The following is a 22457-nucleotide window of genomic DNA, read 5'->3' as shown; positions in this document are numbered from 1 at the left end:
CTTGACCGCATCCCTCTTCTTACAATCTACCTCAATACCCTTACTTGAAACAATATGACCAAGAAAAGCTACAGACCTTAGCCAAAATTCACATTTGCTAAACTTTGCAAAGTCTTGTCGGTCCTTGAGAATTTGTAACACGATCCTCAAATGATGAATATGTTCATCCTCACTTCCCGAATAGATCAATATGTCATCAATGAACACAATCACAAGCATGTCAAGATATTGTCTAAATACTCTATTTATCAAATCCATAAATGCCTCCAGAGCATTAGTCAAGCCAAATGACATTACCAAAAACTCATAATGACCGTAGCGAGTCCAAAAGCCCGTCTTCGGAATGTCATCCTGTTTCACCCTTAGTTGGTGATAACCCAACCAAAGATCAATCTTAGAGAAGTAACTTGCTCCTTGAAGTTGGTCAACAAATCATCTATCTTTGGAAGAGGATACTTATTCTTAATGGTCACCTTGTTCAACTGGCAATAGTCAATACACATATGAAGAGAACCATCCTTCTTTCTAACAAACAAAACTGGAGCACCCTATGGAGAGATACTCGATCGGATGAAACCCTTATCCAAGAAATCTTTTAATTGTTCTTTCAACTCCTTTAGTTATACTAGAGCCATACATTAAGGAGGAATATAAATAGGTTGTGTATTTGGGAGAAGGTCAATACCGAAGTCTATTTCCCTTTCAGAAAAAATACTGGGTAAATCATTTGGGAACACTTCCAAAAACATTTTAACAACGGGGACCGACTCAAGAGTAGGGGATTCAGAATCTACATTTCTCACCTTAACTAGATGGTAAATGCAACCCTTAGCAATCATCTTTCTAGTTTAAAGACAAGAGACACACTGACTCTTAGGTATAGAATTTCCCTCTTTCCACTCTAGGATAGGCTCATTTGGGAACTGAAACTTGACAACATGAGTTCTACAATCAATAAAAGCATAACATGAGTGCATCCAATCCATACCGAGGATAACATCAAAGTCTAACATATCAAGCTCTACCAAGTCAACAAGAGAAACTCTATGGGACAAGGAAAAGGGACATTTTCTATAGACCCACTTAGCCACAATAGAATCACCAACATGAGTAAAGACAAAATGGATCTAACAATACATTCGGAAGAACATCAAACCTCATAGACACATATGGCGTTACAAAAGACAAGGTAGTACCGGGATCAAGAAAAGCATAAACATCAAGTTGGAAGTCTTTCAATATATCGAAAACTACATCGAGAGAACCCTCTTTTTCACCACGAGTCTAGAGTTCATAGAATCGGTTTTGATTGGGAGCATTGGAACCCGAACCGCTAGGAGGGGATTACTTGACCTCTCTTCCTTTAGCCGTAAGCATTGGGCAATCCCTCATCTTATGACCACTTTTACGACAATTGAAGCAGCCATCTGTGCCGGCTAGGCACTTACCCTCGTGCTTCCTTCCACACCTAGCACAGGTAGACATAGGCAATGAAGATCCACTACCATTACCTCCTTGAGGCTTAGGGTTAGACACCCTATATTTGTTGAACTTAGGAGAAGCATTGGAGGAACCTTGACCAGAAAACCTTTGTCGAAACCTAGAAAGATCATGTCCATCGGACCTTGCATGAGAGAAATTACCATCACCGATTTTAGCCCTCTTTGTCTTCCTAGACTTTTCCTTAAGTTTCTCCTCTTCGATCTGTTGAGCATGAACCATGAGATGAGAGATGTCCGTGTCATTAATGAGCATGGCGGTACGACACTCTTTAACCACCATTTTAGATACACCCGAAATGAACTTACTCATCCTTGCCCTAGAATCGACAATCATAGTGGGAGCATATTTAGATAGTTGTGTGAACTTCAAATCATATTCTTTCACACTCATACTTCCTTAACTAAGGTTGATAAACTCAAGAACCTTTGCTTCCCTCATCTCAAGGGGAAATAACCTATCAATGAAAGAAACTTTGAACTTTTCCCAATCAAGAGGACCTACATCTTCCGATCGCCATTATTTCCATTGGTTGAACCAAATTTGAGCAACACATTTTAGTTGATAAGCGGCCAACTCCGCCTTTTCCACCGGTGTCACTCCCATAATCATCAACACATTGTAAACCTCATCAATGAACTCTTGAGGATCTTTCTCAACCTCAGAACCATGAAACTCTGGAATATTCATCCTAGTGAAGTCCCTTCCTCTAGATGCCACCATACCCATATTTGGGTTTATAAGAACCTCAACCTCCCTATTGGTTTGGGCCATCACGGCTTGAGCCAATACTTGAAAAGAATCTCTGAACTCTGCATTAGTCACTTGCTCGGCCAAAGGATCGACCGAAGCTTGAAGAGCTTGAGAAGGAGATTCTTGTTCCGCATTCTCCCTCACATTCCTTCTAGCATAAGATCTTTAAGTAACCATATCCCGTAGATAATCGGTAGGATTAGGAGAGAGACCTTATAGAGTTAAACTCTAACACACGACTTTAGAGTAATGAAAAAAGTGGAGTTTCCTAAACATCTTGTAGCCTCTCATTCATAAATGTGGCACGCTTCACACTCATGAACAAGACTCTACTCGACGTGGCTTATGAGACATCCTAGGACTATTCTAAACCTTGTGCTCTGATTACTAAGTTTATCATGACCCAGGGGTACACCCTAGATGTAACATGACGTATAGAACCTCAAGAGACCCCATACAAGCCACTTAGCATTCATAACATAAGAAATAGAACAAAAGAGGTAAAAACAATATTTCAACTCCAAAAGTTTTATTAAAGTAAAGCGGAAGTCTAAACACTTTGTCTCAATAGCCACCTAATACAGTAGAATGAAATTGGGCCTAGCCCATACATCATGTCCAAAAATGAAAATAAGAACGAAATTGAAAATAATGAGAATTCATTCTCGAAGCATGAGGACTCACCAAAGCTTGGAAATCTCACAATCAACCACTAGCCACAAAACTGAGGACCTTGACTATTGGACTCTACATTTGGGGAAATGTAGGTAAGAGTATGTGTTAGTACAAAATAATGTACCAAGTATGATAAACATGCACAAGATATTTAAATCATGCTAAAATAGGACATTGCATGACATGCAATTAACCAAGCTAAAACATGATATAAAAAGGGTTAGAGAACATAAGTCATAAAACATGGTCAATGCAAGCTAACATCTTTAAAATCTTTTAACACATAGAGATACTTCTTGAAGTAACCTTAGTTCATCATTATTGTGAGAAGCAGCCTTAACCGACATAGAGACCATGTGAGTTATAACATGATCCCCCAATGTCTCCCACACTGAAAAGGGTTGTCCTACTTGCCAAGGTAAGGACCATAAACTTCTAGCTTAAGTGGATCCCCTAGCTAATGTCTATCTAGACAATCATCCTATAAGGGCACATAGGTAAGTGATACAGATATTGTTACTAGAAACTCGACCTCTACTAATGGAAGAGCCTCCATCTTAATATCCTCTCAGTGCTAAGAATAATTCCCATGAAATAGTAATTTCTTACTTGTTCTTATTATCCATGGAAGGGCACGTCATCTTATTAATCTAAGGTAAGTCACTTTCCATGAAAAGACACGTCATTTTGCCAATCCAACCTAAGTCATTTATCATCCAGGAAAGGTATTATTCAATAACCAATCTAAGCTAGTTTTCATTAAGATAGCTCTTTATCTTTGATTCACTTAGGTGAGAAGACCTTTCAACCTTAGAATCCTTACTATGTGAGAAAACCTTTCACAATCATGTTTTCATGTGTATATGAGAAAATCCTTTCAAGAACACAACAACAACAACAACATAATTGATATTTCACTCTCAAAGCATCCCTAAACATTTACATAGATTTCATAAGAACATCTCTTAACATGTACATAGATTTCATAAGAACATCTCTAAACATTTACATAGATTTCATAAGAACATGTTAACTTTCATAATCTCTTCTTTCGTAATTCAAAATCCACATCACATCATCATAATTGGTAAACATGGGATTTACATGGGTTCATGGGGAAATCATCATAAAATCATAGTATTTCATCAATTCATGCATAAGAGATCATAATTCAATCATTTAAATCAATAATTAAAAAAACTCATGGAAGTTGAAGAAAACCCTAACTCAATTAGGGATTTCTAACTTTGAAAATAGGAGAATTTGGGAACTCCATGAATGGAGGGAATCCATGGATGAAAACTATCATACCTTAATATCAAAGACCAAAGCAATTGAAGAATGAAGGCTTGATCTTGAACCCTAGCTTGAATCTTCTTCTTCAAACTTCTAGAGAGAGAAATATCCTTGGGAGAGAAAGACTCAATTTCATTTGGTAAATTTGAAGAGAATGCAGTGAATGAATTATTTTGGGGGTTGAAATCACTTATATATGTCTATAGATGAAGGGTAAAATGACGTAGTATAGGGATAAAATAATTAGGAAAAGACCCAACTACCCTTAAAATAACTACTGACCTACCATCAATGACCTATGACCGATGGACTGTCGACTGACCGATGGTCCATCATGTACCATCGTCATTCTGCGTCAGAAAGGGAATTTAGGGGTCCTGACCTACAGACCCTCGACCACGGGCCATGGACCACACGATGGTCCATGTGTCCGGTCGTGGTTTGGGGTCCTCTGGACCTTGCAGGGTAGCCAATCCACGAACCAGACCCATGGTCCATGGTTCATCTCATGGGCCGTGGTTGACCTTCGTTGGATAGCACCAAAAGCTCCTAAAAATATACTATTATGCCCTTCTTAAATCTGAGGTGTTTCTTATGGAAGGTTTGTGGAAAGGTTTTCTTTGATTTCCTCTCCATTGACGGCATTGACACCAAATAAAGTTAAGTTCTTATGGTCAGAAGTGTGTGAGAAGAGTTTCAAAGAATTGAAAGATAGAATTACCTCCGTTCTAGTATTGACTCTACCAAAAGGGTACAATAGGTTTGTTGTTTATGGTGATGCTACAAGGGTTGGACTAGGGTGTGTTCTTATGAAAAATAGGAACGTTATTGCTTATGCTTTAAGGAAACTTAAAATTCGTGAAAAGAACTATCCTACCCATGATTTGGAACTAGTTGCGGTTGTGTTTGCATTAAGGATTTAGAGGCATTACTTATATGGTGTCCATGTTGATATTTTTACCGACCATAAGAGTTTGCAATATGTGTTTAAGAAAAAGGATCTAAATCTTTACCAAAAAAGGTGCATGAGTTGCAAAAGGATTTCGACATGAGTTTCCTCTATCACCCCAGCAAGGCAAATATGGTGGAAGATGCTCTTAGTCGACTATCAATGGGTAGAGTTGCTCATGTTGAGGAAGATAAAAATGAGTTGGTTCAAGATGTTCATATATTAGCTTGATTGGATGTTCGGTTGGTTGATTTTGATGAAGGTGGTGTTATTATTCATAATAGTTCAGAATTTTCTTTTGTGTAAGATGTGAAATCCAAGTAAGGACTTGATCCAATTTTGGTTTAATTAAATGAAGTGGTCTTAAAAAGTCCATTGAGGCTTTTTCCCAAGGGGGGATGGTGTGCTTCGGTATCAAGGTCGGTTATATGTTCCTAATATCAATGACTTGAGAGAGAAATTCTTACCAGAAGCCCATAGTTCTCGATATTTTATTCACCTAGGAGCCACCAAGATGTACCGTGAGTTTCGAGAGGTCTATTGGTTGAATGGGATGAAGAAAGATATTGTTGAATTCGTTGCTAAGTGTCCTAATTGTCAACAAGTAAAAGTTGAGCATCAAAAGCCGAGAGGTTTGTTCCAAGATATTAGCATTACTACTTGGATTTGTGAAGATTTGAATATGGACTTTATTGTTGGTTTACCCAGTATCCAATGACACACGACACGATTTGGGTTATTGTGTATCGAATGATGAAGTCGACTCATTTCATTTCTATCAAGGTTTCTTATTTGGTGGAGGACTATGCTAAGTTATATATAAGGAGATAGTTAGGTTTAATGGAGTGCCCCTACTAATTATCTCTGATCATGTTACCCAATTTACTTCTTAATTTTGGAAGTCTTTCTAAAAAAAGGCTTGCTACTCGTGTCAAGCTTAGTACAACCTTTCATCCTCAAACTGATGGGTAAGAGTAGCGTACCATCCAAACTTTGGAATATATGTTGAGAGCTTGTGTGATTGACTTCAAGGGTAATTTGGATGATTATTTGAATTTGATTGAGTTTGCTTACAATAATAATTATCATTCAAGAGTTGGTATGGCTCTATTTGAGGCTTTTGATGATAGGAGGTGTAGATCTCCCATCGGTTGGTTTGAGTTAGGTGATGTTGCTTTGATAGGTCCCAAATTAGTACATGAACCTATGAAGAAAGTTTATCTTATTAGAGGAAGGTTGAAAATGGCTCAAAGCCGACCAAATTCCTATGCCGATGTTAGAAGGAGAGATCTTGAGTTTTATATAAATGATTGGATCTACTTGAAAATTTCACCCATGAAGGGTGGGATGAGGTTTGGGAAAAAAGGGAAGCTTAGTCCTCGCAATGTGGGCCCATATAAGATTTTGAGGCGTATCGGTAAAGTTGTTTATGGACTTGATTTGCCTAATGACTTAGCATCGGTACATCTGGTTTTCCATGTTTCTTTGTTGAAGAAATGTGTTGGTGATCCGATGTCTATTGTACCATTGGAGAGTCTTGGTATAAAGAAAAGTCTTTCTTATGAGGAGGTTCTGGTTGAGATTTTAGATTGGCAAGTTAAGAAATTGAGGAATAAGGAAGTTGCATTCATAAAGGTCTTATGGAGAAATCAATAGGTTGAGGGTGTTACTTGGGAGGCCGAGACCGATATGATGTCCCATTATCCCCATCTATTTCCCTCTGATCCTACTATAACTTGAGGTATTTAGCTCCTCGTGGTTCATCCTTTTGGTTTCATGTGTCTTAGTTGTTCTCTTGTTTTCTTATGCATGCATGCTCATAAAAAATTGATTTTGATAAAAATGAGTTAGCTTGATTGATTACTTCATGATTATGTGCATTTGAGTGTGATTTTCATATATGCCTTATGAAATGATGTTTTGAATATGTTTTAGTTTGCAGTTGATGTTCCTCCTTGGTTAGGTGCTTTTGATGAAGTTGCATTCTTGTTAGGTTGTTAGATCACTTCCTCTACCCTCTTTATCTTGCCTTGAGTTCCATTTGAGGACGAATGTTCCCAAGGGGGAGATATTGTAACACTTCTAAATATGGAAATAAAGAAAATGAGTTTTTGTCTTGCAGGTTGTGTCTACGGGTCCCATCTACGGATTGAAGAGGCTCTTATAGGTCGTAGATGGAAACCGTAGGAAGAGGGCAAATAATTTTTCTAAAATCAATTCCAGTACCCCTTTTACAGTTCACCATGACAACCCATCATTTTATGTACGAGTCATAGGTATGTCTTGTAAATGGTCCCAGACTTGCTTAAATTTTTAGGGTCAAGTTGGTGTCTACGGACCGTAGGAAGACCTACGAGTTGTAGACATGGTCCTTTAAAATTTTCTCCAAAATTAAGGTTTCTGAACTTTTCTATGGTTGACCAGTATGGTCCGTAGGAAGTTCTACGGATCATTGGTCTGAACGGTAGAAGGGCTTCGACGGTTATTTTAAGGGGCTATTGAGTAATTTTTTTAAATCAAAACTATGTCATATTTTATTCTACCCTATGACCTATATAAAGCTTTTAGCTCCTAAAACTATCCACTTAAACCCCATTCTCCTAATTTCCCAAAACCTAACCAAATTCATTCTCCCCAAATTCTCTCAAGACCAAGGAAGGAAAATAAGCTAGGGTTAATTCAAGTTGATCAATCCTCCATTATTTTTTTAGCTTCAATCATTAGATATATGGGTATTCACCCATGGAGTCCATTCCTCCATGGGTCCCCAAAGCTTCCAATTTCTCAATATCAAATTCAATTATTTAAGTGAGGATTTCAATTCAATCTTTAAGGATTTCATCCAATTATGATTGATTATTGTTAATTAAGTCTTCTAATACATGATTCAATATTAATACATGATATTTAGCTGAACTTATGTTGACCCATGCCTAAACTATTATTTTCAGCTATAAACCTATGATGAACTCATGAACCTATGAACTATGAATTTTTGAAGATATGCATGTTTTTTTATGAAATTATCGTAAATGATTTATGGGTGCTTTTAAAGGAAAGTATCAATATTATTGTGAAAGGTTTTCTCACTTAATATGATCATGATTGTGAAAGGTATTTCTCACTTATGGATTCACATTGGTGAAAAATTTTCTCATCTATGTTGAATTATGTTTAAGGAGCTATTCTATGTTTTGATCTTGAAAGATGTGGATGGTATTGATTATTGCCTTTCCTATGTTATATCGATATTGACTTTTATGTATTCCTTTCGAATTTATACTTAGCACCGAGAGGGATTTAAGGTGGAGGGTCAAATAGGGTAGTCTCTAGTAGCAAACTCTAGTCCTAAACTAAGTCCCCCATATGATTGTCATAAATGACCTTGCTAGTGCATCCACTTTAGCAAAAGATTATATGTATGGATTCTACTTGGCAAGTAGATTCCTCTTTTTCGGTATGACGGATATACCAGATTCCATGATATAACTCTCATGGTCTTATTGTCAATTAAAGCTAAATATGCCACAAAATTTACTATGTTTCTTCAAACCTTTTCTATTGTCTCCTATTTCAATGTATTGATCATATTTCATGATTTACATGTCATTGCTTCTTTAAAAGATTTTAAATGTTCAAATCTTGATCATGTCATATATGTTTTAAGCCATACATGCTACCATGTCTATTTTGTGAATATTTTCCCATACTTAGAACATTTCATGTACTAATGCATGCTTGTTCCTAGATTGTCTCATTAATGTAGGGTCCGACGCTCCTACCTCTCACCCTTGTGGCTAGTTTCTTTGGATTTCAAGAGATTAGTGAATCCTTATGTTCTGAGGACCGAGACACTTTTATTTGTTTTATATCTTTTTTGGTTTTGGATAATGTATGTGGTTTATGGGTTATGCCCCAATCACTCCTTATGATGTTTGGACGGCTTGTTGCGACTTATGTTAGACTTCCTCTTTTTCAAACTCTTTTGGAATATAAAATTCTATCTTTTGAATTAATTATTTATATTATCTTGTATGATGTATGTCAAGTGTCTTGCGTAGGGCTTCTCAGGGTTCTATACGCCATGTTATACCTAGGGTATACTTTTGGTCGTGACAATTCTTCTTCAAGATTTGTGGATAATTTAAGATATGTAAGACTATCATAGTGAGGAATTAAGTCCTTCCTCACGCCTTACATTTACAATTTCAGTTAGTAATATCAAACTAGAAGAAAGACGCAAAAATAGTTATCGGTAAAGGATAAAATCTCATTATATTGTGGTTGACAACCAGTGGTTTATTTGGTTCCCCAAAGCCCCGAATGGAATGGATCGTTTCCGCTGATGGAATGACCACAAATCCCATTCTAAAGGCTTCTACGATCTAGAAGTTCGCACAAATAGTATAAGATAATGCTCTCTTACCTCTTTCTTGTCACGACCCAAAGTATACCTAGGTGTAACATGGCTTATAGGACCCTAAGAGTCCCTACACAAGCCACTTAGCATACATCATACAAGATAAAAGAAAATTCAAAAGATAGATTTGTATGTATCAAAGAGCTTTGACAAAGCAGAAGTCTGTCATAAGTCTCAATAGCTATATAATACATCATAAGGGAAGTGATTGGGATGTAGCCCATACATCACATACAAAGTCTAAAAATAGAAATGACATAAAGCCATAAAAATGTCTCAGTCCTAGGTTCATAAGGACTCACCAATCTTCAAAGTCAATGAAACTAGCTAGCCATGAGTATGGGAGGTAGGAGCGTTGGACCTTACATTTGTGAAATAATGTAGGCACAAGTATGTGTTAGTACATGAAATGTACTAAGTATGGGGCAATATGCATAAAATAGGCATGATAGCATGAATGATTTAAAACATGTAGGCATGATCATTCTTTGAACATTAAAAAACTTAAAGAAGAATGACATGTGAATCATGAAATATGGTCAAATATATTATCATAAAGTACATAAGAAAAGCTTTGAAGAAACATAGTCATTTTGTGGGATATTAGCTTTAACTAACAATAAGACCATGTGAACTAGCAGTGAAGTAAAATCTGTACATATCATCTTTTGCTAAAGTGGATCCATTAGCTAGGTCATTTAAGACAATCGTACAGGGGCACATAGTTTGGGACTAGAGGTTGCTACTAGAGACTACCCTATTTGATCCTCCAACTCAAAGCCTTCTTGGTGGTAAGTTTAAATCCCAACCGAATAGATAAAAGTCAAATATCCATTTAACATAGGAAAGGAAATAATCAATACCAATCCACACTTAGACCAAAATATTGAATATCTCCTTAAACACAATTCAACATAGATGAGAAAACCTTTCACCAATGTGAATCCATATGTGAGAAATACCTTTCACAATTATGATCATAATACCATGTGAAAAAACCTTTCACAATAGAATTGATACTTTACTTTCAAAGCAACCCCAAATACTTTACAATGATTTCCAAAAAACATGCAAATCTTCATAAATTCGTAATTCATAGTTCATAAGATTCATCATGGGTACTTGATCAAAATCATGAATCAAGCATGATTTCATGTGAGTTCAACTTAAAATCATGCAAATAATTCAATTCATGCATTGGAAGGTGGAGATTCATCAATAAAATCATAATTTAAGAGAAACCATAAAGATTGAATTGAAATCGTAACTTGATCAATTGAAATTGAATTGGAAAATTGGAAACCTTAGGGACCCATGGAGGAATGGAATCCATGGGTGATAAATAACATACCTTGATGCTCAAAGCCCAAAATGGTGAATTGGAGAACTAAAGTGAATCCTAGCATTTTCTTCCTCCTTAGGTTGAGAAGGAAATTGGGGAGTGAATTTTGTTAGGTTTTGGGGAATTAGGGAAATGTGGTTGAAGTAGATAGTTTTAGGATTTAAAAGCTTTATATAGGGATTAGGTTAGAAGAAAAAACAACATAGTATTAGTTTAAAACAATTAGGATAAGATCCAAAAGCCCTTGAAATATAACTGCCAAAGCCTTTCTATGGTTTGGAGCTACGGTTCGTAGAACCGTCTTGGTCAACCGTAGAAAAGTTTAGAAACCCATTACTTGGACCAAATTTCAAAAAAACCTGTCTACGGCACGTAGGACTTTCTACAGTCTGTAGACACCAATCGTTGAAACATATCTTGATCCTTAAAATTTCACTAAGTTTGGAACCTACCTACGAGACCTATCTACGACTCGTAGATCACTTGACGGACCGTACTGGTGAACTGTAAAAGAGATAATGAGACTTGATTTTAAAAATAATATTTCCCTCTTTCTGCAACTGCCATATATAGCCCGTAAAAGCTTCTATGATCCATAGATGGGGACCAGTAGAACCAGACTACAACCCATAAACCTTTTTTCCATTCGTTACCAAAATTCGAGGTGTTACAAGTACCCTAACTTGATAAAGACAAATCAAGAAATCCTTTCTTGAAATTCTTGGATCCTTTTCTTGAATATCCATGTGTGCAGCATATAATTCTTGCTTAGGATACATAATCATATGTTAGAATCACTAGAAAATTGTGGGAGTAATATTATATTGATTTGGAAGGAAGAATTCTTGATAGACTTGTATAAAAATCAAGTCTTGAACCTTAGAATTGAGTTTTTGATTTCACTAGAGATAGGAAGAGAATTTATTGTTAAAGTTTTATACAAATTTTAGGATTTATTTTGTAAAATCATAGAGAATACTTACCAAGACTTAGTAGGATTGAAAAGAGCTTTTGGGGACTGTTGGATCCACCAAGGGGTGGAAAGTGAGAAAATGAACTCAAAATAGCATTTTTATGGATTCTGAAAATTTTGATATACACCCAATACATGATGATATACATAGGCCACAAATCCTCTTATGACTCATAAAACGATCCATGAATTGTGAATTAGATCCATGGAATTCGGATACAAAATTTAAGCATCTGACTTAAGCCACAAGCATGTTTTACGATCCAAAATTGGTTTAATGGCCATAGATGCCAGTTCGTGGTTTCTGGATAGAATTTTAAACTGGAGCGTCTCTAGTAAAATGGTCATACGGTTTTACTCTGAAGTCTGTTTGGGGTAACCTTATTGGAGTTGAAAAGAATACTCATAGTCCTTTAATTTTGTGGGTCAGGGGCCACCTAAATATTCATATTATAAGATATAAGGTGATTTGAAATTGACCCTTGCATGATTTCGTGAAAAAACTTATCGATTTGGAAAGGCTTTGAACTCAGCTTTTTGTTAGAGGTCCCTAATGACCTTGTGTCACTTCCGATAAACTTCCTACACTTGGTAATGAACTTTAAAATACATAAACAATGAGAAACCATACGGTATGATATCATTGAAATATAAAGTACGGTTTAAGTTTTATCATAGAAATTTCTTTTAGGGTATTATTCTACATTTACAACGACTAACCCTGTTATAGCAGCCCCAACCAACTATAGCAGCGCTACCATAGTAGGATCACCCCTATAGATGGATAATCCCCTCCACTATAGCGGCACTCCACTCATTATAACGGCTTGCATGAGACATAAACTAATACATGTCCCCAAAAGTCTCTATTTCGCAACACACCTTCAAAACTTGACATTCTAAATTAACTCCTCACGCCAAATTCGATATCGAGAGTTTGACTTACGTGATTTCACTTACAAAAATTCATATGGACTCCTTAACATCTTAGCTAAAAGAAAAAAATAACCTAAGCTTAGATATTTTTCCCAATCTATTTTTGGATTGACCTAGACCTCACCCTGCTCAAATTTCATCTGTGATTGACCTAGCATAAAATTTCAACTCACTACCCCATAAGTCTTTTTACCCAAATTGTTTCACCGTTGGTTTATCTATAATAACCAAAAGGGTCATTACAACTTCTACAAGAAAGAACCTTATCAGAAACTTGCACCTACTAGGTTAATTCGTTTCTACAAATTTTTGTTCACTTTTGCAAGCTTGCCGATGCACAAAATTTCTGCTTTTGTAAAATACCTACCAAAATGATGTTTTGATCTCTCAATCCAATTTCATATTTCATAACTTCGGTTCCACGTCTGTTACAGGATACTATCAGTTGGCTCGAGTACCACACCTAGTATATGTTTGACTATTCTCTTGTATATTGGTTACTTGAGTGAACCAGGCTTATTTGTGATCATGTGAGACATGTGTCATTTAAATATTAAGTTTGGATTGGTGACTGAAGTTTTGTTGTATTGATGACTTGGTTGATTATGTGTTGTCTTTTCTTTACTATGTTTAAGTTATGTGTTTACATTTATATTCTTAAAATTGAGTAATGATCATACTAGTAAATTGTGGATTTGTGTATTGATATTGAAATTGCTCTTTTCTTGTTGAGTACAGAGCATATTTAGGTGGCTACTTCATGACCAGAACTGTGATTCCAACGTTATATGGATCCAAATTTGAGCTACATCCTCTAGGTTTCCATGGATTAATCCTATTTTAATTTCTTAGTCCAACTGTTCAGACTTTGACACTTTAGATTTTTGTTGTTGTTGGGATTGCATCCCCTTATTTTATACTATGTAGAGTTTTGCCACACAACTTTTAGGTTTTAGAGAGAATATTTCCGCAACTTTTTATGACTCAATTGTTGTTTTATGAAAGTTTCTTTTAAGAATTGAAAATGATTTTACTTTCGATTGTTGTTGGATTGTATGATGGTAGTTAGTTAGTTCTCCCACTAACGATTTTAGTGTGGGTGTTACTCACAGTGGTTGGGGTCATGACATTTTATCTCTCCCTCAATCTTCTGTGAAGAGAACATATGAATGTGAGGATATGCCTGACATTTTCTTCTAACTTTTATTCAATACACGAGTTTTTGTATATTTCATAGCTACCTTACCACTAGAAGAAAAATTTGTCAAAGAAACACAAAGATTTTCCAAAAATATGATAGAGTATGAAGAAGCCAAAGTCCTTATATTTCATCATCAATATCGACACTCATTTCTCAAAGATAACCAATAACATCTTAAAAATCATTTATATGATTAAGAGTATGATTTCCCTCCTTGTATTTAAAGGTCATCAATTGTGTTAGCAAGAACAACTATTATTGCCAGTTTTTGAAGCATAAAACGTCTCCAACTTTTGCCACAATATTCTAGCATGCGTTTCATTTATTGTAAGTTTGCAAAAAATTTCTTCCACCCATTTTAGTATATATTCACATACTTTTTGGTGCTCAAAACCCTTGTCAATCACAGTCTCAAGTGCATGAGTAGTGAAAATAGGAAGATACATCTTTTCCACGAACAATAGATTTTTTATCTAGCTTTTTCTCATATGTTGTAATTACTCCCATTAAGACATACCATCTTTCTCATATTTGCCTCCTTCAAAAAATTACTAATAGACAATAAAAGCTCTTATATCACTTGTTTATATAGAAAGACTCAAACCTAAAAATAGGAAAAATAAATAACACCAAATTTAACTTGCAAAAAACCTTCAAATCAAAGGTAACAAACACAGGGTCACCAAGATCCAAATTGCTCCATCATAAAAATAAGACGTTTATAAATATTCTCCAAAATGTCTACACGATAAATTTTAAATACATAGAAGAAATAGCTACACCAACAAAAGTATATAGACAAAAACTTGAAAAACAGAGTTGTTGTGTAGGAATTAAAATAGGATGCTTCTGACCTCTAAATCAGCTCCCCACCGCTAAAATTAAAGACCAAGATATTAGGAACACTCAATAAAAAATTTAGTGTGACTAACAATTAACGAATTGGAAAACACTGTTTGAAGGTTGATGCTTGGAAAGTAAAATTGCAACAAAAAGGAATCTTGTTCTTCTCTCTTCTCTCTTGTTGAAAGATCTCTCAAAAGTCATTGTAACACCTCAGAAATCTACCTAAGACTGAACAAGAGGAGAAAGGATGGACCATAAAGGGGTCCACGGGCCGTGAATGGAACCACGACCCGTCACCCTCATCGTGGTTCACACCTAAAAAATGTGGAGGACCACAGACCCCTTCACGGGCTATGGAACCCCACACAATCTGTCAAGTGGTCGTCAAAGCCGCCAGGAGCCACCCAACTTACTATGAAGAACCACGGTGTCCTACACAGCCCGTGGTGCTTCACACGATCCGTATAGTGGACCGTGAATGGGGTAGTTCATCCTTTAAGTATGGGTCAACTTCAAACGGTCATATCATTTAGCACAAAATGAATTAGGTGGCCCATGATCTATCAAATTAAAGATATTTGAATCCTCTTTCCAACACTACTAAGTTTGCTAAAATCCAAGCTCGGAGTAAAAATTTATGCTCATTTCAGTAGAGACATGTTGGGCAAGTCCATAACCACGACCTAGTTGACGGGTCGTGGTCCTATTGACGGTCCATCAATCCCATCGTGAAGGTCACTTCGTCAGTTTTAAGTCAGGGTCATTTTGGTCTTTTCTCCTATTCATTGGGCACTTAAACTAAACTACGTCATTTTATCCAGTCTAAGCCTAATAATCTAGTCAGCCAATACCCAGAACCCCAATTCTCCAAATATCACCCAACTTAGAGCGAAAAGAAGAGGAAAAAGTGGGCTGCTTCTCCCAAGAACAAGCAGGCGTGTCCTTCGAAGTTCAGCCTCAAAATCCAAAGGATTTCTCCGTAGATTTCGTCACCAGGTATGTGTGATTTCACTAGTGGGTTTCTTTCACCCATTACGTCCCTAGAATTTACTTAGTTCTTGAGATTCTCACAACTATTCAGACCTAGGGTTTCTAGATTTTCAAGATTTATTGTGATTATGGTTCCTTTGATCTAAATAATTTGTTTCTTGATAATTTAGTATAATTCCATGCATAGCACTCAGAACCCTGGCTCGTGTAAATTTATAATAGTTCATGAATTATACTTGCTAGGCAAACCAGACAGAAATTCATGCTTCAGATTTCGAATGTCATATTCTCAGTATATAAATGTTGCATTCTCATTTAACAAGTTAGTGTTTTGAGATATTCAGTATTTAGTGCATTTTAGCTTCATGAATATTCAGTTGGGAGTAGACTTAGCACTGAGTCGGACTAGGGTTCAGTGTACCCTCAAAGTCCCACAACTACGTGCGTGCATAGGCTTATAAGTCCCCTTGATTAGGCATCAAATTTAGTGATCACGCCACAGTCATGCCTCTATACCCCTGGCAAGGTATATTGGGTCTTCTCTATGAGGCGTATACATCAGAATCCACGTTTAGTTCATGTGGTTTATGTCAGTTAATAGTAGCTCCCACAGTCAGACTCTTAGTGCATTGACCAGGTTTTCAGTATTTACTTTAGCAATCAGTCAACATGTTATCTTTATGATTAGTACTGGGTCATTGCATCGAGTTTGGTTTTCAGTTATACTTCAGTACATATCTATATCCTTGTTCAGATTATATCATTGCTCAGTTATGCATTGTCCAGCTTATATATTTTGTTTTGCTTAACATATCTATATCATGCATGCTCACTACATTCTATGTTCTGATGCATACTTTACGCTATATCATTTTATGATGTAGGTCCAAGCGTTCAGCATCCAGATCATGCGTAATTTGATTCTCAGTCTGGCTTCAACAACTTCAGTGTTAACTCCTCCTACTTTGAGGACTATACACATGTTTTATCTTTTAAGCTTTATTTTCAGTTTCTGTCTTGTTGGAGTTAGCGGGGGCATGTCCCAACAATTCCATTCAGTTAGAGACTTTTTAGACATAGTAGTAGATTCAACTAAAGTTTTTAAATGTTGTTTTAGTCATCATTAAACTCTTATTATCTTATTATGTTATATATATTCAGACTAGTTGATTTTTCCCCTTTACAGATATCCATTGTTTTTAGCTTTCGCGTAGTGTATGATTTACTTAGATATATTTTCAGCATGCTTGATATGTGCCAGAGTCAGGGTTAGCTTGGGGTCACTTGTGATCCTAGGTCCCGTCTTACGTCTAGGGGTAGCCTCGGGGCATGACAATCATGCTTATTTGCTTATGTCTTTCAAAGAGAAGTACCACTGAGCATTAAATTATTCTCCAACTTGTAATATTTATAGATAATGGGTGGTGCTTTCTACTAAAGCAACAAATCCCAAACAGAACTAAAGTTTCAATCCTTTTCCAAATAAGATTGGAAAAACCAAAAGAGAATAGGATTAGTCCATGTGCATTTTTCTAGAACATAGGTCATATCCAAACAAAAGAACACATATAAACAACCTCAATAACTATTATCACATTGTTATACTAAAAAATATATTTAACATTTGAACTGCAAAAAATATGATGTTGTATAACTATATTTACTAAAAATGTAAAAGTTTCAACATTTGAATGAGCATCATATCATAAGGATGCTGAAACTGTTTCTCAAAATGACTCCAATGGACAATATTAAAAATTCTATCAACACCTTCAAATATTTATCTCCTCGTGGACTACTACAACTCTAGTAATGTTTTATATGTCTCCGGATAATGCTAAAAAATATATTGGTGATGAATCCATTCATAGATTTATTAATTTATTGAAGATTGAATTGCCTAAGCACACATACAATGAATGTGCTTGAATAGTGTTAGAGTTTTGTAAGCTACTGAGAGGGGATCCTAGGCTTGATGATCAAGCCCAGTAGCCCCTCTCAGTAGTTACAAAACTCTAACACCACTCTAGTACATTCATTATATGTGTGCTTAGGCATTTCACTCTTCAATGAATTGACAAATTTATGAATGAATTCATTAGCAATAAATTTCTTAGCATTATCTGGAGACATATAAAGCATTATTAGAGCTACATGAACAAATGAGGAAATAAATATTTGGAGTTATTGAGAGACTTTTTTAATATGATCCATCTGAGTCATTGTGAAAAATTGTTTCATCATCCATATGACATGATGCCCATTTGAATGCAATAAGTTTTCATTGTTAGTATATATAATTCTACAATGCCAAAATATTTGCACTTCAAATGCTCTCTCTCTTTTTAAAGATTCTTCTCCTAGTTTCAAGCTTGAAATATGTAAGTACAATATTGTGCTAATAGTTATTTAGATTTTCTTGTAAGTGTTCTTTTCCTCTTGGTTTTTGCTTATGTTCTTCTCTAATTTGAGATGAATTTTTTTTATTGATTTTTAAAAAATAGATACATATTTCAAGCTTGAAACTAGGAGAAGAATCTTTAGAATCACCTAATATTTCATTTGTGTTAACTTGATATAGTAATACAAAGCTATATTTTTAGGGCTTAAGTAACTAACTATATATATTTTTTCAAAAATATGTTATAGTTTTTAAAGATTGTATAGAGGTGTTAGTAACTCTAATAAGTTATTTGGAATGGTAAGCATACTTAAAAGGTTGAGATTATGCAAATTATTGATTCATGAAAATAGATGAAGTATAAAATAAGTATAGGAATTAGGGATACATAATAAAATTTTACTCAGATGTTAATTAAATACTTAATTATTCAAGTCAAAACATTAAAATCATAGGTAAATGGTACAAACTAATAAGAACCTCTTCAAAAATGAAAAAAATATAAAAAATTAAAGAAAAAAGACATAAAATCACCATTGAAGTTGTTTCGAATTTTCAAAAACACACCTTAATTTTGCGGGTGTCCTATTACCCCATTGAACAACTTCACAATAGTATGTATGCCCCATTTTTCACCCAGTACCACTTATACAAAAATATTTGTATGTCACGTACTAATAGTCACTTGACACGTGTTAAAAGTAATTTTTAATTATTTTTATTAGATTTCTTTGCTTTTCTTTTTCTTTTTCCTTTTTTTTTTTTTTTTCTGTTTCTCTTTCTTCTTCGCCTCAATCTCTGTTCTTAGCTTCTGCCATTCCTTTCGTCACGAAGAACAATCGCCAAACCCGTTGTGGCGGGACGAAATTTCCCGGCAGCATTACCAATTATTTGTCAAATTACCACCAATTAATTTATTTATGAAAATAAATATCGTCAAATAATTAAAATCTAAATACTTAAAATATCACCAAGTCAAAATCTGACATTTAAATCACCACCTTATCCAACTTCTTACTCCCAAATCGAGTTTTTCATAGTTTCACTATTCCCAAATCCCAAACCTGATTTGTATGAGGAATAAAATCACTAAACAAATTTGTTTTTCAAAAAAAAAAATAGAATATGAATGAACACAATAACATTAGTTTAAAAAAAAATGAAGGAAGACATAAATGCCCAAGAAATATGGGTAAGCTAATGATGGTAGGGAAGATGAGAAAAAAGATTTGAAAAATAAAAACCATTTCTAATAAAGCTTTAAAAAGTTTTAATACATGGGTTTTATATTTTTTTTCAAAATAAGTCAAATTGGGAGTGCCAAATGACAATTTTACGTAGGTCTAAAGTTGTATGAACGGTCCTTCACGCGCCCAAATTTCGTGACAACACGAGTGGTGTTAAAATTAGTCAAAAGGGTATATTTATTGTGGATTTAGATTGTTTCGTGGGGTAATAGGACACCAACAAAGTTAAGGTGTCTTTTTGAAAATTCGAAACAACTTCAGTGGTGACTTTATGTCTTTTCTCAAAATTAAAAGAGAATAAGAGAAAAACGATTCATCAAAAATCTTACCGTTATGCTTGCAACATCCAGTGATTGACTTAAAGAAACCGTTGATGTTTGAACCCTTGCCTCTAAATCACTTTTCTTTTCTCATGAGCATTTGAAAGACTGCAAACAAATGGAGATAAGTATATGAAAAAGCAAAAATTAAAAGAAGAAATAAGTAAAAAAATATTTCAATTTTTTTATCAACATCTTTAACGACTCATTATTTTCATCTCACAAAGAAAAAAAGGAATTATATGAAAAAAAGAAGGATCTTAACAAAATAAAAGGAATTACAACTGAAAAATATCACAGGACTATAAAGTCAGATTGAAATCATACAAATAAGATTCTTTTTCACGATTCAAACTTTTTAGAAGTGTGACATTAAACAAAATGAAATTGGTCATGTATCCTATATAAAATATTCAAAAGATAAAAAAATTTGCCATGATTTCTCAAAAATCTCTATTAAGTCATGGAACTGAGGAAGACATTCAAGCGATTAAAGTACCATGATATATCGCAAAAGACAAAAATCATTTCAAAAAAAAGATATTTTTTTTATAAAAAAAGGGTCTTCGCTTGTGGATCTACGTACAGTAAATAGAACATGTGACTTATCTGGGAAAAAAATCAAGTAAAACTTAGTTATTTTAAGTGAATGAATAAATGAGAATAATTTGAAGAAACAAATTTTGTTGTTTAAGATTTTTAGGGAAAAAAATAATACCTTTAGCCAATATTGAACATTTTATGAAATAAGAAAAGAATGACAAGTCTTAAATTACCTTTTTCGTGTCTAGATTATATATTGAATAATTATACTTTTGCATTGACATGATATAATTAGTGACGCTGACAAAAAAATTGTGAAGGGTGTTTCATCTTTGGATAAGTAAACACTCATTATGTCTCAATTTATTTAAAATGATCGGAGTATGAGGGTCAAAACAGTTAATTTTGATACTGTATACGGTATAGATTCTTCAAAATAATTAAAAGAAAATGTATACATTAAAAAACTACACGAAAAGTACAATAAATAGACAAAATATCTAATGCTTTAAAATATAAAAATATGCAAAAATTATAATTAAAAAATTATTTGAAACTCCAAACAATAACTTCCTCACATAAAATAGGACACAAAGTGTAAGAAGAGAGTGAATTGAATAAACTACCATAATATACCATAAAAAGAAGAATCACTCTGCCAAAATGTAATATCAAAATTATGAAAAAAAGTCTTGGCTTGTCAATTTATATAGAGGATACATGACAAGACTAATAGGGAAAAACAATTATTGTAAGTCAATGAATAGAAGAGAATGATATAAAGAAGTAAATCTGGTTGTTTGAGATTTTTAGAAAAAATGATTATTGAATTTGACAAATATTGTATATTTTATAAATAAAAATTTACTAGTCTTAGATTACTTTCTCCACGTCTAAATTATCTATTGAAATATTATAATTTTCTATTAATACTGCGTAATCAATGAAATAATTAATTACGTAATTAGGTACATAATCAGTGACGTAATGAGTAATGTAATCAGTGACATAATTAGTGACGTAATCAGTGACGTAACTAGGAATATTCTAAGGGTGTTTCAACTTTGAATAAGTAAATGTTTTTTCCCTTCATATTTATGTGAAAGGTTTAAAGTATTGTAACAATCCTCATAATCATACTGTGTTTTATTTGTTTTCCTTGTTTGAACCTTTGTAACACCTCGGCCTTGGAAAGAACTAAATTTTGAAAGAACTATTTTGGAAAGAGCTAATTTGAAATTTCTTCAAGTTAAGCTTAAGTTGTGAGTTTTGGGTCAACTTCAAACAACCATAACTTTCAGTACATGATGAGTTAAGTTGCCCATAAGATATCAAATGAAAGGTCTTTGAATCCTCTTTCCAACGCCACCAAGTTTGCTAAATTCCGAGTTCGAGTGAGGGAAATATGCCCATTTGAAGTTAGTCTGTCCAGTTAAGGAAATTTACCCGAATTAATGAGGGGTATTTGGTATTTTCCTTACCCCATTAGCTTTAAACGTTTTTGGAAATAATTAGAGGTCTAAACTGACTTAGATTAGTTTTCATAATTCAAAATCACGCTTAGGGTTTTGAGAGGAGTTCAAGAGAAGGAAACAAGGAGGATTCAAGCATTCGCCAAGACTTCTTACGAATCAAGGATGTGTTTCACCAAATTAAGGTATGTAAGCTTCCATAGTTGTCACGCCCCGAGCCTACACCTTGGACATAACTAGCACTCGAGAACCATTTCTGGTCCCAAGTGAACCCTTGGTATGGTTCAATACTCAGCGGAAAACTTACTCAACAATAAAAGAACTTTAAAAGTAAAACTTTAAACTCGATGTCTCAAAATAATTACTCAGAAATGTATAAGAACATTCAACTGGTCAAAAGAAGGCAACTCGAGTCTCAAACATCAACAATGGAAATGAAAAAGACTCATGAACTACTAATGTCTATCTATGAAGTCTCTAATACTATGAGGGATGTCGGGACAAGACCCCCGATCATCCTAAAAACACTGAAATAATGGAAATAAATAAGGGATCCTTCGGAAGCAAGGAGGCTCACCAAAACTAAATCGAAC

The sequence above is a fragment of the Solanum verrucosum genome, unplaced genomic scaffold (genome assembly GCF_900185275.1).
Source record: "Solanum verrucosum unplaced genomic scaffold, falcon-dt-bn FXZP01000151.1, whole genome shotgun sequence".
NCBI lineage: Eukaryota > Viridiplantae > Streptophyta > Magnoliopsida > Solanales > Solanaceae > Solanum > Solanum verrucosum.
The sequence above is the reverse complement of the archived record's forward strand: the minus strand, read 5'-3'. Positions refer to the sequence as shown.